This window comes from Podarcis filfolensis (assembly GCF_964270895.1).
Source record: "Podarcis filfolensis genome assembly, contig: HAP1_SCAFFOLD_266, whole genome shotgun sequence".
Lineage (NCBI taxonomy): Eukaryota > Metazoa > Chordata > Lepidosauria > Squamata > Lacertidae > Podarcis > Podarcis filfolensis.
In genome coordinates, this window is record NW_028149348.1 from 15,400 (window position 1) to 33,845 (window position 18,446).

At 47.2% G+C, this 18,446-nt stretch overlaps 1 long non-coding RNA gene across 1 annotated transcript; it reads left to right on the forward strand.

Moving 5' to 3' along the window:
• Positions 1-664: 664 nt before the first annotated feature.
• LOC310755110 lies at positions 665-17,362 on the forward strand. Its single transcript, XR_014544160.1, has 2 exons — positions 665-1,621; positions 17,243-17,362. It is a non-coding gene; the product is annotated as an uncharacterized lncRNA (long non-coding RNA).
• Positions 17,363-18,446: the final 1,084 nt, after the last annotated feature.

Sequence of the window (18,446 nt, forward strand, 5' to 3'; positions counted from 1 at the left end):
GGAATGTGCTATTCGTCCTTGTTTTTTAAAAAGTAACATACTCATTAATGTCATTCAAGGAAAAGCAAACTTTGGCTGTCTTGCCAGATTCAGCTTGCATCCCGATGAATTCATGTTCATTAAACCATAGTTTGACTGATTCTTTAGAGGTCAGTGTCTGTTCCTTGAATTGTTTAGTACCAGTCAGTAACGTCATGGTAGGAAAGTTATTTTAAAGTCTGCTGTCATCAGAGGTGAAACTCCAGTTTAATAATTTTCTCAGCAACCTAAAGGTTTGCCCTATTGTGAAAAAGACAGGTGAGAATATGATTTTGCCCTTCCAGCTGTAACATGGGAAATTCGAACTCAGTCATGGGTTGGTTTGCGAATCAGGAGCCAACATAGACAAGAGTTTCCCCACTTCCTTTCTGATATAAACGCCCCCTTTCCCTCCCTTGTCGGTTTTAACCATGGTTTAGTGTTACATCTGCACTAACACCAACGATGGTAACCGCTTACCAGGGTTGCAATCTTCACCAGAACTTGAAGCTAGGGTTGAAACAGATTTGCAAACTCAGAGAAGTTGGTTAATGTTAAGCATTTGATGTAATTCCAAACTTTGAGACCTTCAGAAGGGGAGAGGGGAATTGTATGAGAGAGATGAAGGGGGGGGAAGCACTGCATGTCATATGGACTAGCTTCTGAGTTCTAAACCATGTTACACAGAAACATAGAAAGCTGGTTTGCAGGCAGCCATTGTCACATCTACACTGAACACTAATGTCATTTGGCCTGTACTGGTAGCTTTAGGTTACAAATCCTAATACAGATAACACACCTGGCTGAAACAGAAATACCCCTGTACTTGATTAATTGTATTGAAATGTGAAAGTTTTATCACTCACAACACTGGCCTCTAAAAATCTTTTTGTGGCACCAGATAGACTAGGTATGGCACGAGCAATCTCAGCAAATAATAATAATACCTAGCATTTGAATTGGAATGTTGGAAGCACTTCATACATTATCTTAGTAAAACAGTTCTGTAAGGTAGGATAATAATGATTATGAATGATTCCTTGGAATGGCTTTCTATTCTAGATTTGCAGTGGCTTGTGTTTCCCGTTACAGGTGGTTGTTTCTTTGTTTTTCTGCCACTCACCTCTACTTCCACATCTATTAAGATGGTTCTTGGCATCATAATCTTGAAAAATGACAGCATCAGAAAGCCTTATTAGAGGAAACAAGGGTGGGATTGGGTAAATGTGCAGGGCCAGGATCCATTGTATGATAACTAAGGCAGGAACAACAGGACATCAAAACTCAGAGGGGAAAAGGTTAAAAAGAATAGGTTTGAGGCCTGGGTGGACATTTGAGGAAGTGCCTTGTGTACAAAAGATAAGGGGCTATTGATCTTTTCTCTTGAATGCACTGCATTCGGAGCCCAGGTGTTGCCAGACAATTGAGCTGTGGACTTTTCTCCAATTTACAAAGGAAGAGTGCAAAGGTCCTTGAGGCAAGAAACACCTGAAGCAGGGGCGGAGGGGATCTCATTGGGTAATAAGGCTTGCTAATCACCAGGGAACTCCTGTTTGAACGCCTCAGCATTAACTGATTTGGCCTTGTTGGTCTATGAAGTTTGGTAAGCTGGTTTCATGTTGATTGAATGGAATATGTGTTTACATTTGTCAGAGACTGCCTCTAGGTCCCGGCTCACAAAGGACCAACGCTAGCCGGTAAAACGGAATAAAGTCTTTATTGAAGTATAATTTCCATTTCCACATCTTAGCGTGCGTCTCTACGTCTATTCCCTAGATCGGCGAAGTCCCATCTGAATCTCCGCCTCCTGTACACCAGTTCAAGACCCTAGCCTTGCTCCACCTTTTGCGTCTCTCCTTTCGCCTCTGGGTCCTACCACCCCCCGGGGTTCCTTCCTTCCTGGATGCCTCGGATGCGGACCCTTCGGATTCCTCCCCCTCCCTTCGGCGGGCTTTAGGACCTGGCTCCCTTTCCGGGCTGCTCATTGCGCCTCCCTCTGGTACATTTGAACTTGGCGCGCGCGCGCTGTCTCCGACCCTCCTCTCTACCGTTTCCTCGCTCTCTGACGCAGGCGTGGCTGCTGCCGGAGAGCTGCCTGTCGCTGGTGCCTGGAACTCCTCCCCCCTGCTGCTCTCTGGTGGAGTAGCTGGTCCGGATTTCCAGCTGCTGCTCTCTGAATCCCCTCTGGTCCCTTCTTCCTGGGGTGCCCCTCTTGGTAACCCCCCAGCTCTGCCCACGGGAGCCCCTTTCTGTGAATCCTCCGATTCGCTGGACAGACTTAGAGATCTCGGACGGCTATCATCGCTAACCTCTCCTTCCGATTCCTCGCCATCCGTTCCCTCTGCTCCTGAACCCCTGACATCCATCCCCCCCTCGAAGCCCCCCCTTCCCCCCTCCCCTCCTTCCGGTGTGGGTTCTGGGTGCTCCGTCGTGGCAAGGGTGAGTGCCGGATACAGTTCTTCCCTCGTGTCGTACATCACATCGGGCAGGTCTGGCTCGTCCTCCGTGCGCTCGTCGACGTCGATCTCCTCTGCTTCCATCTCCCTGCCTTCGTGTTCAAATCCCACGTCCTCCCCCAACACGTCCATGTCCATCTCTCCCCCGTCCCCCTCTGAGGGTGATGCCTGCCAGGGACCCCCCAACCACTTCCTGCGCCACTGCTCCTCTGGTTGATTATCCCACCAATAGGAGCGGTCTGAGGCAGAACCCGAGGGTGAACCTTCCGGAGAGCGTATGTGTGGTGCCGTCTCCTCGTCCGAGTCGAACCCCTGGAACGTGCTGCCTGAAAGTGTGGGTGTGAAGAGCCAGTCATCGAAATACTCGGCTGGCATGGGCCTGTGTGGGAAAATGGCATGGAACTCTTCCTTGAGAAGAGGCTCGTCCAAGGCATAGCCCGGCACCCAACTGTTGGCGCTGGCCGGGGTATCCTCTCTGGCAAGAAGGTATTCTACTCCCTCTTCCCCCCATCTCGAGTCTAAAATCTCTGTGACTTCGTTGATGCGCTCCCCTCTTGGCGACCCCCTTTCCCTGGGTCCTTCTCTGGGCGGATCTAGTGCTGTGCCTGGCTCGTGAAATCTATGCGGTGCTTTGTAGGGCGTGAGCACCGATCTATGGAAGACCGGATGCATTCTGGAACCCTCCGGAAGCGCTAACCGGAAAGCCACTGGATTGACCTGTGCCTGGACTTGGTAAGGCCCTAGCTGCTTATGCCCTAGCTTCTTCTTGGCCAACGATCTGGTCGGCACTGCTTGCGCTGCTAACCAAACCCAGTCTCCCACCTGTATGTCTTCCCCTACTCTCCTGTGTCTGTCAGCCTGCAGTTTGTATGCGTGCTTTGCCAGTTCCAACTGCCTCCTAAGCTGTTCGTGGACTTCCTGCAACTCTGACGCTAATTCTTCCGCTGCCTGCGGCTCCCCCTCCCCCACTCTCTCTAAACCTGGGAAGGTTCTGGGATGCCTCCCGTTGTTGGCGAAGAACGGCGTCACCCCCGTCGACACGTGCTTCGTATTGTTGTAAGCGAACTCTGCGAGGGGCAGGTAGTCCACCCACGTGTTAGGCTGCTGATTGGCGTAGCATCTCAGGTACTGCTGCATGATGGCGTTGACCCTCTCCGCTTGTCCGTTGGTCTGCGGGTGTCTCGCCGACGCTAGATTGATCTTGACGTTCAGGATGCCCATCAACTTTTGCCAGAAGTTCGAGATGAACTGCCGCCCCCGGTCGGATAGAATAGATCGTGGCAGACCGTGGACCTTAAACACGTGGTCTATGAACAGTTTGGCGGTCTGTTCTGCCGTGGCCACCTTCGCACACGGAATGAAGTGTGCCATCTTGGTAAACATGTCCACCACCACAAGCACTGCCGTCTTTCCCCTCGAACCGGGCAGATCCGTGACAAAGTCCAGGGCCACCCGTTCCCATGGCTCAGACGGCGTCTGCAACGGTTCCAGCAATCCCGCCGGCGGTTTGTGCACTGACTTGGCCCTTTGGCAGGTGTCGCATCTCGAGACGTAATCCGCTACTTCCCCCCGCATCTTGGGCCACCAAAAGTCTCTGGTCACTAGTTCTACAGTCTTTTCTCTGCCAAAGTGCCCGGCAGTGGGGGCGTCGTGTAGCTGCTGCAGCACCCTCGCGCGGAGGTCATTCCCCGGCACGTAGAGTGCTCCCTTGCGGATGAGCAAACCGTCTCTGATCTGGAACTCGTCGTCCCTCACCGTGCCCTTGTGCACCTCCTCCATCTTGGCTAGCGCGAAGGGGTCCTCCCGCAACGCTCGACGTACGGCGTCCAGATCCACGGTCGCCGAGGCGCAAGCCCACGCTTCCGGTGCGAAAATGTGCTTGGCTGCCGACGGTGCCTCCTCCTCGAGGTATTGCGGCTTTCTGGACAAGGCATCCGCCATGATGTTGTTGTCACCCGGGATGTACTCTATCTTGAAGTCGAAGTCCGCGAAGAACTCTGCCCATCTAATGTGCCTCTGATTCAGGAACCTCGCCGTGCGCCAGTACTCTAGATTCTTGTGGTCCGTGCGGACCTGCACTGTGTGCCTGGCTCCGATAAGGAAGTGCCGCCACGCTTTGAACGCTGCATGGATGGCTAGCAACTCCCTGTCCCAGATGGTGTAATTCTGCTCCGACTTGCTGAGCTTCCTTGAGTAGAAGGCGCACGGCCTCCAGTCCCCCTGCTGGTCTTGTTGCAACAGTACAGCTCCCACGGCTCTGTCTGAGGCGTCCGTCTCCACCCTCATCGGTCTGCTGGGATTTACATGCAGCAGCTGCTCCTCGGAAGCGAAGAGACGCTTGAGTTTCTGAAAGGACTGCTCCGCCTCCTCCGTCCAGATAAACTTCTTCTTCTTGGAGCTGAGCGTGTCGGTGATGGCCGCCGTTTGCATAGCGAACCCCTTGATGAACTTGCGATAAAAGTTGGCAAAGCCGACAAACCGCTGGACTTCCTTCCTATTGCGCGGGCTTTTCCAGTCCAATACTGAGCGAACCTTGGCGCTGTCCATGGCGAGCCCCTTGTCCGACAGTTTATAGCCCAGGAAATCCACCTCCGTCACGTCGAACTGGCACTTCTCCAGCTTGGCGTACAGCCTGTGCTCCTTTAGTCTCCGCAGAACTTCCCTGACATCCCTCTCGTGCGCTTCTCGCGACTCAGAAAATATCAGGATGTCGTCCAGGAAGCATACGCATTTCTTGTAAAGGAGTCCCGCCAACACGTGATGCATAAAGGCTTGAAAACAGTGAGAGCCATTTTGTAATCCGAAGGGCATAACTCTGTATTCGTAGGTGCCCAGTGGTGTGAACATGGCCGTCTTCCACTCGTCGCCCTCCCGCACACGAATCAGGTTGTACGCGCCTCGCAGATCCAACTTGGTGAAAACGCGTCCTTTCCTTACCGTCGCGAGCAGGTCGTCTATTTTGGGCATGGGGAAGGACGAGGGCTTGGTTTTCGAGTTCAAAATTCGAAAGTCAACTACAAGCCTCTTCTGGGGCGTGTCTCGCTTCTTCACAAAGAATACTGGGCTGCCCCCTACAGCTTTCGACTCCCGAATGAACCCGCGCTTCAAATTGTGGTCTATGAACTCCCTAAGTTCCTGCAGTTCGTCCTCAGACATGGAATACAGTTTCCCTGTTGGCAGCGTTGCCCCCGGCAGGAGATCAATCTTGCAGTCATAGGGTCTGTGGGGGGGCAGTTTGTCCGCCTCCTTCTCGCAGAAGACCTCCAAAAACTCCTTGTACTTGTTGGGCACCGCTTGCACCATGCCTAGGTGTAGCTGCGGTGCATCCTCTCGCCCCTCTCCTTCCTGGCAGGTCTGGATGCAGTGCGCTGCGCAGTAGGAAGAGCAGAAGGTCAATTGCCGCTGGTACCACGCTAATGCCGGGCTGTGCCTATCCAGCCAACTCATGCCCAACACTATGGGCGTGTCCGACAATTGGGTGACGTTGAAGCTGATGACTTCTCGGTGATTCCCAATTTGCATCACCATAGGTGGTGTCTGCTGCACCACCTGCCCCCCTAGCAGTTCCCTGCCATCCACTGTGACCACGTTCAGGGGCAGTGTGGCTGGCAGTAGCGCTATGTTGTGTTGTTGAAGGAATTCCAGTGCGATAAAGTCCGCATTACTGCCAGAGTCAATCGTAATCGGCACTTCTAAAGTGAGACCACTGGGCAGCTGGAGCGATGCGGTGAGCTGCACCACTGGTTTGGGCGGGAGGGGATCCGTGGGCTTCAAAATCTCTGGGGACTTCTTCACTGACTCGCCTGGCTGGCCCCCAGTGCTTCCGTTTCCCTGCCGTGGTTCACTTTGCTGAGTTGCTCCCATTACTGTTATTGAAGCTGCAGTGTGCTTGTGGAGCCTCTGGGGACACTCTTTCGCCATGTGCTTCGAACTGTCACAGATGTAACACTTCCTGTTCCCTCTAGGCTGCTTTGTTTTGACTGCTCCCGGTGTTAAGGCTCTGGTGGCTGATTGAGCTCTAGCACCGCCGATCTCCATTGGCTCCTCCCCCCCTGCTTGCGGAGGCGTTGATTGCGCACGCGCGACATCCCTGGGCAAGAGGGAGGGCACTCTGGCTGGTGTGCGTCCCCAACGCCCTTCTCCTCTGTCCCAAGGGCGGTCCTCCAGCCTCACCCCCACTGCAAGCGATCTGTCCACCACCTCCTGGGTGCTTTTGGGTCTCTCCCCCCGCGCTATCTCATCCTTGATTTGGGGGTTCAATCCTTCCCAATAAAGATCTCTAACGGGGGGGGAATCCTTGTCCCACCCCAAGGCATTGACCAATGCAAAAAAGCGGGAGTGATACTGCCTCACGCTGGCTTTCCCTTGTCTCAGCTCAAATATGTCCTTACGGGCAATGTCAATGTCTATTTTCGATAGAAAGCAAGAATCCATCGCTTTAATGAATGCAGCTGAACTCTGGAGCGCTGGGTCCATATCTCTCCACAGATTGCGCAGACATGCTTTCGCGTCTCCATGCAAATGAGACAAGATAAACCCCACTTTTTCTTGCTCATCTCTAAACTCTTTCTCCAGCAGTTTCAGCGCAAACTGCACGTCTGCTCGGAAATTGGGGTACTGCTGCAAATTCCCATCAAAGTGAGATACAATGCTGCCTCCAGTCCTTCCCAACCCGATTCCCTCGGATCTGGAACCCGTTTGTGCCTGCTTAGCAAGCACTTCCAACCTGGCTTGGAGATCTCGGCATGCAGCAGCCGCTTCATCCTCTCTTTTCCTGGAGGCGATTATCTCTGCGCTGAGCTGCGTTACCGCTTCTCGCAGGGAAGCAATTTGCTCTTCAGTAGACATGTCGCTTGACTTTTGTGAGCTCCAAAGGCACCAGTCCTCTTTCCTCCCTGCTTCGCTCCCCACACGCCGCTTGAGTCAAAGAGAACTGATGAAAACTTCTGGGAGATGGGACTTACTGTCAGAGACTGCCTCTAGGTCCCGGCTCACAAAGGACCAACGCTAGCCGGTAAAACGGAATAAAGTCTTTATTGAAGTATAATTTCCATTTCCACATCTTAGCGTGCGTCTCTACGTCTATTCCCTAGATCGGCGAAGTCCCATCTGAATCTCCGCCTCCTGTACACCAGTTCAAGACCCTAGCCTTGCTCCACCTTTTGCGTCTCTCCTTTCGCCTCTGGGTCCTACCACCCCCCGGGGTTCCTTCCTTCCTGGATGCCTCGGATGCGGACCCTTCGGATTCCTCCCCCTCCCTTCGGCGGGCTTTAGGACCTGGCTCCCTTTCCGGGCTGCTCATTGCACCTCCCTCTGGTACATTTGAACTTGGCGCGCGCGCGCTGTCTCCGACCCTCCTCTCTACCGTTTCCTCGCTCTCTGACGCAGGCGTGGCTGCTGCCGGAGAGCTGCCTGTCGCTGGTGCCTGGAACTCCTCCCCCCTGCTGCTCTCTGGTGGAGTAGCTGGTCCGGATTTCCAGCTGCTGCTCTCTGAATCCCCTCTGGTCCCTTCTTCCTGGGGTGCCCCTCTTGGTAACCCCCCAGCTCTGCCCACGGGAGCCCCTTTCTGTGAATCCTCCGATTCGCTGGACAGACTTAGAGATCTCGGACGGCTATCATCGCTAACCTCTCCTTCCGATTCCTCGCCATCCGTTCCCTCTGCTCCTGAACCCCTGACAACATTATTTTAAAGTTGCTAGCTGTAGAGCTATGATCTAGCAGGGCCCAGCCGGATATAGGAGTGCTATCTTTGTGAAGTGTGGATCTGGATTTGTACCCCTTCTTCATATATTTGAATGACATTTGATGAATGTGTGACCTCTGACTTGGATACCCTCAGTGTGACTCATTCTCAAAAAAGGCTTACAAATAGCGCAGCTGGAGGTTTTTATCAAGCACGCAGGATCCTGTAGGCTGTGTTATCTGTTTCAGCAGGTCATACCATGTGGGAAATAGAAATAGTTCTGGTTGTTTTGAAAGTACATTTTTGGAAACACAGCTATTCTCCTAAAACTAGTGTTTCACAAAGCATGGATGTCTCTTTACTCTTTCAAGCTAATACACAAACTTGCTGGTCAGCAGACAGCTCAGGTTTCTTGCATGGGAACATGCTTCTCAAGTAGTTATTTAGTCAGGGGTAGATGTTATTCTATAATTGGATTTATCACATTTGAACTGTTATCCATGTAAACCTCCATTATCTTCTGACAATGTGGACTTTAGTTTAGGAAAATTGATGCTACATTAAATCTGTTGTTCTTTAAGGTGTCAAAGGTTTGTTGCTTTTGCTGCAGCAGACTAATATAGCTATCCCTCTTGAGTGCTCTTTATTTGTAATTTACAAATTACTGATATTTCTGTCCTACAAACTCCTGTGTATAATTTTAATATGTAATCTGAAAGCTGTCACTTGTGTTCCATACCAAGATATAACCTAGTGCCAGAAGCATGAGAAACATCATTGTTTTCCTTTACAATGTATTGTTTTAAATTTAGCTGACTGAGCTTTATCTGACCCATATCTTTGTCAATGTGCTTATCGGCATGTATGTCCTCCCTGAAGGAGGAAATGTTGTGTCTGACAACCCTAGACTGTGAGACTGTGCTATTCTTTTCCAGTGGTTTGCACTATGGTGAGAGAAAACTTGCTGCTACAGTGGTACCTCTGGTTACATCCTTAATTCGTTCTGGAGGCTTGTTCTTAACCTGAAACTGTTCTTAACCTGAGGTACCACTTTAGCTAATGGGGCCTCACACTGCAGCTGCACCACCGTCATGCGATTTCTGTTCTCATCCTGAGGTAAAGTTCTTAACCCGAGGTACTACTTCTGGGTTAGTGGAGTCTGTAACCCGAAGTGTTTGTAATCTGAGATACCACTGTAGTCCAAAGCCAATTCCAGACACAAGAAACTTAATATGTTCCTTGTTTTGAACAACTGCTAAGCAAAACTCAAAGTCACTTAAACTCTAGAAAGAAACGGGCAAACCTAGCACAAGATGGCTTGCACACAGACAGGAAAATTACAAAGCTCAGAGCCAAACACAGAAGGATTTCTTTTACACAATATCACCTTATGTCACTGAAAAACCTGATAAGATACAACAGTAACCCTGATTAAACAGTATTCTTCTAGGCACTGTTTTTTAGTGTTTGCATATATTAATTAATCATTGCCTCCAAAAATATTATTGAAGGAATTGCTTTGTGTTGAATAAGATTATATCAATACAAATCACAGTTTCAGATGACTGACAAATCATGATTCAGAATTCTACTTATTTTGCACATCAAATATCTGTATACTTGCTAATCTAAGACTAATTTTATTTATTTTAAAAATGTAGCCACTTTCCAGCTTTCAATTTCTCCACTGATTGTGTGTGCATGTGAAGTAGTCAAGTTTGCCATTGCCTGTGATATACAATACATAGGTAAAGGGGTAAAGGGACCCCTGACCATTAGGTCCAGTCATGACCGACTCTGGGGTTACGGCACTCATCTCGCTTTATTGGCTGAGGGAGCCGGGGTACAGCTTCCGGGTCATGTGGCCAGCATGACTAAGCCGCTTCTGGCAAACCAGAGCAGCGCACGGAAATGCCATTTACCTTCCCGCTGGAGCGGTACCTATTTATCTACTTGCACTTTGATGTGCTTTCAAACTGCTAGGTTGGCAGGAGCAGGGACCGAGCAATGGGACCTCACCCCGTCGCGGGAATTCGAACCACCAACCTTCCGATCAGCAAGTCCTAGGCTCTGTGGTTTAACCCACAGCGCCACCCACGTCCATACAATACATAGGCCTGGCCAATTAGCTCTGTGCACCCAGGGCAGCTTTGGGTTGTGTTTCTGGAAGATCAGCCCATGCTGCAGGGAAATCAACTTTTGAAACTGTCATTGCATAGGAATGCTGTTCAAAAGCAGGAGGTGTTGGGGAGAGAAATCCTGCCAGCCTAGGCTTCTCTACAGATGGTTCCCAACTACACTTCTCATCTACCTTTGGAAGCAGGCCTTCAGTTTCTTTATGTGTGCAAATACAAGTCTGTGTATGAAATTGAAAATGAATGTGGTCGCTAAGGTCCCCTAGCAAGATTGTATGGTGTTTGCTAACCATTTACACAGCCTTGAGGAAGGACCCGTCATTTTTTCCTGGATTAGATGCCTGCTGACCTCTTTTCTCCTGCCTTCTATTTTCCTTATCAGCACTGGTTCTCAAGATATCTCGCTTTGTGCCAATTTATCTTGTGTTTAGTAGATGACCATATGCTGGCTGTGATAGCAAGATGTTCAGTTTCACAGTTTATGTGAACTGTGCAAGTGCAGAGGAGATCAGCATGTTCTTAGTTGTTATCCCCCCCTGCCTTTAGTGCCCAGAGTTAATTATCCATGGAGCATAGTATCCTTTTCATGGTTTCATGTGCTAAAAATTAGGAAAGTGACAAAGAGTTTTCTTTCTCCAGTTTGACTTTTTGATGTGGGAAACAGAGCCAGGAGGACATGGTTTTGTTGCACATTTGAACCAAAAAAATTATAACCAACCTTTGTTCATTAAAGCACTGTGCTTGACACCAAGATGCACTGTTCAAGTTGTCATGACTTACCAGTATTTTCATACTCTCATAGAGTCAAATAAATATATTGCTGAGAAAAGCAGGCAGGTCTTCAAGAAAATGAAGTAATCTCACCTGTTATGAACAGGCCTGTGAGGGGCAGTTTGAGGGGAGCATATCATGACTCAGCAGTTGACCATATGTTTACATGCAGGAGGTCCCATGTTTAATCCTTGGTTTCTCTCCAGTTAAAAACATCTCAGACTAATGGACCAGAGGTGGTTTGTCTCAATATTCAGCAGCTGCAGCTTCATAGAAGTTTGAGGAGTCTGACTTTCTTCCTCAGAAGCCTAAGAAACAAAAAACTCTTCTGGAAGGTACTTGATTTAGGTCTTCACAGCAAAACAACCAGAAGTCCTGCAGCTCCTTAAAGGCTTGTTTTATTTAAAGCAGTGGTTCTCAAACTTTATTCTCTGGGCCACACTTTCAGGGGGGAAATTTGCTTGCACCACACCAAATTTCTTATTTTTAAGAAATACATTGGAGAACAAAAAGATCTCAACTAGGATTGTCCTCAGTATCACGTGATGCTCCTGCTCTCATTTTGAAAAGATCTATCCATATTGTGCAAAAAAATAACAATCATACTATACTATACTGTACTATACTGAAATGTTTAAATGCTTCTTTGATTGTCTTTGAATCTTCCTGCCACACTTGCCATCCTCCCCTGCCACACCTTTTGAGAACCACTGGTTTAAAGCATTTTTACCCTGTTCTTCATCTGCAAAGGCTCCCAGTTTGACTTACAACGATTAAAAATAGGACAGTTCTCAGGCTTACAATACTTTGAACAATAACAGCATAAGAAGAACAGGGATTGGGAGGAAGGAGAGGGGAAAGCAAACACAGGCACTAGTTTTCAGTTACAAAGTTCTTATGATGAGCAGCTGGAAAGGAAACAGTTCAAGGAAAGGAGAAAGAGGCCAAAGTTGGTGGCTTATCAACTGAGTTTATAGAGTGGGCCTTCTCCCTCCCTCCCTCCCTTTGCCTGCAGCCTGACTTAATGGCTGCTGCCAGGTGATAACTGAGGGAGTGGAAAAGCCAGCTGAAGCTGGCTTCTCAGCAGAGCTTATGGAGTGGCCCTGCTTCCCTTAACTGTAACCCAATGGACTATTTAATGGCACAAGCTTTTGTGGAATAGAGTCACCTTGTAAGCTGCATGATTAGTCTAAGACAGGGGTCAGCAAACTTTTTCAGCAGGGGGCCGGTCCACTGTCCCTCAGACCTTGTGGGGGGCCGGACTATATTTTTTTGGGGGGGGGGAGAAAAGAAAAAATGAACGAATTCCTATGTCCCACAAATAACCCAGAGATGCATTTTAAATAAAAATACATATTCTACTCATGTAAAAACACACTGATTCTCGGACCGTGCGCAGGCCGGATTTATAAGGCGATTGGGCTGGATCCACTCCCCGGGCCTTAGTTTGCCTACTCATGACTTGGGTAGGCAACCTAAGGCCCGGGGGCCAGATCCAGCCCAAGCACTTTCTAAATCCGGCCCGCAGACGGTCTGGGAATCAACGTGTTTTTACATGAGTAGAATGTGTCCTTTTATTTACACCTCTGGGTTATTTGTGGGGCCTGCCGGGTGTTTTTACATGAGTAGAATGTGTGCTTTTATTTAAAATGCACCTCTGGGTTATTTGTGGGGCATAGGAATTCATTCATCCCCCCCCCCAAAAAAAATATAGTCTGGCCCCCCACAAGGTCTGAGGAACAGTGGACCGGCCCCCTGCTGAAAAAGTTTGCTGACCCCTGGTCTAAGATGTTACAGAATATTAAACCAGTATCACCCAATCTTAAGCCATGTTTGTCTCTCTTTCACTGAAGGAAGGCAACTTGCAAACGGAAAGTGAAGGAAACTTCCTTCACTTCCCTGGACACTAAGCTTGGGAGAGTGTCCACTACTTTGCCCTTACTCTTACCCCATTGCAAATGGTTTCCCCCAAACAGAGGTTACAAGGCCACCTGTCATGTACAATCTAGTTGAGATTCCTGCATTGCAGAGGGTTTGACTAGATGACCCTTGGAATCCCTTCCAACTCTGCAATTCTGTATGTTTCCCTGAAAATTCAGGGGGGGGGGGTTCCCCAGTTCTAGTCTACACCATACTGCCTCTTGGAAATTCAACTATGCCTTGAGAACAGCCACTGTCATGTAAACCTCATGTTTGTTTTCTTTTTTTCTCAATCACACTGGGAGATCCTCAAAGAGGTGTGTTCCTACTTGGGAGAAGGAATGGACCAGCCAACTTCAGAAGTGCTGATCTAAAAATAATTGATTATACTCACTTCTTTATTGCACACCCAGTAAGAATTATGTCATGTACAATTTTCAGCTAAACTGGGAGAGCTGGCTGTTCTTTTCAAGGCATTCCCGGGAGATATTTATCACCCAATCCTGGGAATCAGACAAAAAAATGCTCTTTTTTTGGCAAAAGAAAATGTGACATAATTGTTGGTGGTTCATTTTCCTGTTTATTTTTCAAAAGGGACACAGTATGTAATTTATGGGTATCAAATGTTAGCCTGAATCGTTGCAGTAAAATGCTGATGAATATAATTACTTTATAAGGAACAATAAGCTCAGTTCAAGAAGTGTCACTGCAAGTTTTATTAGCTTAAGTAATTCAGTTTTCAAAAGCTACCAGTCTCTGGTGTTGCTAAAGGCCTCTGTTGGCAAGGAATTGCTGGTGTGCATATTAATGGTGTAACCCTATACTTCCTTATTATATTTTATACTGCCTTGAATAAAGATTAGATACATGTGTTTCATTTCAAAAACTTTCAGTATGTTTGATTAAAATGTCCAAGGAGAAGGACATTCAGTTCTGCCTTTAATAACGTTTAACACCTTATTCAGAGGATCCTGCTAACATCGGTCATTTTAATCAAAAGCCTGTTCACACACATTAAATTTTAGGGAGAACTCTCCAGCTGGTGCAAGTCTTCAGTGTATAGATTGCATGTGTTTTATTAAACTAATGTCTTAATCCCATCCTTCTTCCAAAGGCAGCATACATTATACACACCCCCGTCAACAACCCTGTGTGTCAGGTTAGGTAGACAGAATGACTGGTCCAAGATCACTGCGAGCTTCATCATGGAATCCAGGTTTCTTCAGTTGTGGTCTGACTCTCCTAACCACTACCATGCTGGCTCCATACTGTTCTCATTGGCCATTCTGTTTTTTTGAAGTGAAATCTTTTTGGGGTCCAGTCAAGTGGTCAAGGTCAGGCTACTGAAAAATAACATAGGGGCTTCTCCATATTTTGGAGATGCATGAGTACACAGAAATGCATACATTTGTGAATTAAATAAAGTGCTTTTTAGGCGACTAAATCCTACTTGGAGTAGACCCACTGAAATTAATGGACATGATGACATTGTTGTTGTTTAGTCGTTTAGTCGTGTCCCACACTTCGTGACCCCATGGACCAGAGCACGCCAGGCACTTCTGTCTTCCACTGCCTCCCGCAGTTTGGTCAAACTCATGCTGGTAGCTTCGAGAACACTGTCCAACCATCTCGCCCTCTGTCGTCCCCTTCTCCTTGTGCCCTCAATCTTTCCCAACATCAGGGTCTTTTCCAGGGAGTCTTCTCTTCTCATGAGGTGGCCAAAGTATTGGAGCCTCAGCTTCATGATCTGTCCTTCCAGTGAGCACTCAGGGCTGATTTCCTTAAGAATGGATAGGTTTGATCTTCTTACAGTCCATGGGACTCTCAAGAGTCTCCTCCAGTACCATAATTCAAAAGCATTAATTAGTTCTGTTTATTTCATTGAGGCTGCTCTGAGTAGAGCTTCATGGGATGCAACCCCCTGACTTCTAGCCTGGATAGCTCAGTTAGTTAGAGTGTGGTGCTGATAACGCCAGTGTTGCAGGTTCGATCCCTGTGTGGGACAGCTGCATATTCCAGCATTGCAGGGGATTGAAGTAGATGATCCTCAGGGTTCCTCCCAGCTCTATAACTCTATGATTCTCTTAAAAAGTGAAAACTGCTTGATAGCTATCTAAGGGCATCCGATTGGCAGAAGCTGGACGCCAGAGAAAAGGGCACAGCATAAGACTGTGCTATTCACACACTATAGTTCTTACATCCTTTGGATCTGCCAATCGCGTCTGGTATTTCAGCGTGTTTGCAGCTTCAGTGGGATGTGTTTTATAGGGTAAAGAAATGTACTCCATTGTGAGAGGTTTAACAAGGAACACCAAGGCTAGGGACAGATAACTTTTTAAAAGTTTGCATGTGATTTAAGAGGTTTCACTTTTCATGTTGTATTATTCACATAGGAAATTGGTTTTTTATCAGGAAAAGGGCCCTCATTGTCTATCTAGTTCAGTATTGCCTACTCTGACAGCTAGGGACTCTCCAGGGTCTCAGGCAGAGGTTTTTCACATCACTTGCTACCTGATCTTTTTAACTGGAGAAGGTGCTGGTGATCAGACCTGAAACTTTCTGCAAGCAAAGCATATGCTCTACCACTGATATGGACCCTCCCCATATTTTCCTTTTGTCCTACCGTTGCCTCAGGTCAAACCAGTTTTGCAGGTTTCTGGAGTACAGAAAACTTGCAAATTGGTTTACCTGAGCTGAAAGTGGGGTAAATTAACACACCAGCTTTTTTCAGCCATTCAGAGCTGGAGATGATGAACATGGTGATGATGGTGGAACATCTTGATAGCAGGCTGCGCTCCCAAACTGCACACTGGGTTGCATCCAGACTAAGGGTTGTATCTAGTATGTATCATACTCAGCAGACTCATTGAAATTAATGGACATAACCAACTTGTCCGTTTATTTCGGCACATCTTCTCTGAGTAGAACCTAGGTGGACCACAACCCCAAAGGAGTTGAACTTGGGTCCCGTTGACATCAGTGTAAAAAATCATGACTAAGTCACCATTAAAATCAACTTAGCCTGGATTCAAGCTGTTCACAAAACACCCCTGTGCATAGTGGACATAGGTTGATTGGGGGCAGTGGCTGCCCCCTCCCATGCACATTGCCCCCCTTTGGAATGCATGAAGATGGCTAGCATGAATCATTTTCAAACTACCTTCAGCTGCCTTTAAAAAGCCAGTTCTGGTTGTCACGAAGGTACCACAAAAAGATGGCTTTACAAAGTGTTTAGCAGACCTTTATTTACCAACAGAAATGAATGAATGAATGAATGAATGAGTGAGTGAATGAGCCAGTAATCTAAGGCAGGTTGTCTTTGCATGACTGAGTGGTCAGTTCCTCAGTATTCCATGTGTTATATTCTACTAAAGGAATATCCACAGTAGACCCGCTGAAATGAGTGAACTTAAATTAGTTACATCTCCAAGTATGACTTAGCTGCCCTGTCCCACCGCAGCAGGGATGAGCAGCGGGACTACAGATGTGACGGTGGCTACGCCACTTCATCACATCCCCCCACTGCCTACCAGGGCTTTGAATTGTAGTCTAAGAATGCTAATCATCTCAAGCCTTTTAGTTTAATCGCCAGGCTTTTAATTAATTGATAAACAGTCTTAAATTTAAATAAACTGTATGTAATCCAAATCATGAATGCCTTTTGTGATTATTGAAAGAAGTGTAAAATATCTTACAATTAATTAGTTTTTAAATTTGCTGTTAATTTCTGCACCGCCGCCACCACCACCCTCCCCTTGTTCTTCCCGCCAAAGCAAAATCATACCAGCTTCCGGCTGTAAGAATATGGGGAAAAGAAGACGAAAATCCTTCTGCTTTAAAACTGTGCAGTGATCAAAAGATAATGGAAAGATCTGCTGTGCCAGCAAAAGAAAAGAAAAGAAAAAAGAGCGCTTATGCTGGAGCATTCTATCTGCTGAGTAGAAGATGCTGAGCAAAACATGACTTTACAACTGGTGTTAAAGGCAGATATGTCAGTATAATATTTACAAGCAGGATGCCGGGGTGTTCCCCCATCCCTCACTGTATCATCAGGTCTTTTACAATAGCCTTTCAGGGCTTTAGTTCACATGTCTAGTGCAACGTTCTTCCACTACATCAGCAGCTGCCCTTCCATGAACAGAAGATGCTTTTTTTCTCAAGGAAGGGTACTTTTGGATCCAAGGCATTGATTTCTTATTAGGCAGATGGTGGTGTTACCTTTTTTAACCCCCCTCCCCCTTTTTTTACACTTCTTATAGGATAAAAACTTTATCTCTGGAGCTTGAAAATAAGCAAGCAGCAATACAAAATCTAAATGAACAGATGAGGAGCCTCCAGAAAGAGAATGAAGTTTCATGCAGACAAACACAGCTGTTGCGGTAAGAGATTTCAGAAGGCAGTACGTAGGAGAACTAACTTTTTTTGTGATGCACGCAGTAGGATATATCTGGTAAAATCATAGCATTAGCTGCCACATGTTTTTATTGAAATGCTTCATTCCTATGATTTTCCGTAAACTATGATTAGTAGATCAGGTGTGTTACATTTGTATTCGGGAACTATAGCTTGTTCCAACCAAAGTTAGTTTAAACAAATCACAATTAAATGGTGGTTTCAGATTCTGGTTTGTTAACAAACTTTAATTAGGAAAACCACAATTCTCTGAGTTTGTAGTTGTTCTAAAGTGAATGTGGAACCTTTCACTCACCTTTTGTCACATAGGGAGAAGTAAAGGTAAAAAGTACACACCCAAAGGCTCACTTTGGCTTGTTCCCAGTCAACCACAACGTAGGTAATCATGTGACCCATGTCATAGGTTGCATTCATATGTTATGCTGTCAAACAAGCAGGTAGCATTCTGGTTTGCAAGCAATCACAAATAACAGATTGTATGTTCAAGTGAAAGTATATTTTGCTGTAACCTGGGTTCAGAACTTCCTCATAGGGGAAGAAGGGGGGGACTGCCATTTGAGGAAGAAAGCAAAAAGACACATAGATAACTCCACATGCATTTCTGGGTTGAAGTTATGTTGTTGTTGTTTAGTCGTTTAGTCGTGTCCGACTTTTCGTGACCCCATGGACCAGAGCACGCCAGGCACTCCTGTCTTCCACTGCCTCCCGCAGTTTGGTCAGACTCATGTTTGTGGCTTCGAGAACACTGTCCAACCATCTTGTCCTCTGTCGTCCCCTTCTCCTTGTACCCTCCATCTTTCCCATCATCAGGGTCTTTTCCAGGGAGTCTTCTCTTCTCATGAGGTGGCCAAAGTATTGGAGCCTCAGCTTCAGGATCTGTCCTTCCAGTGAGCACTCAGGGCTGATTTCCTTAAGAATGGATGCGTTTGATCTTCTTGCAGTCCTTGGGACTCTCAAGAGTCTCCTCCAGCACCATAATTCAAAAGCATCAATTCTTCGGCGATCAGCCTTCTTTATGGTCCAGCTCTCACTTCCATACATCACTACTGG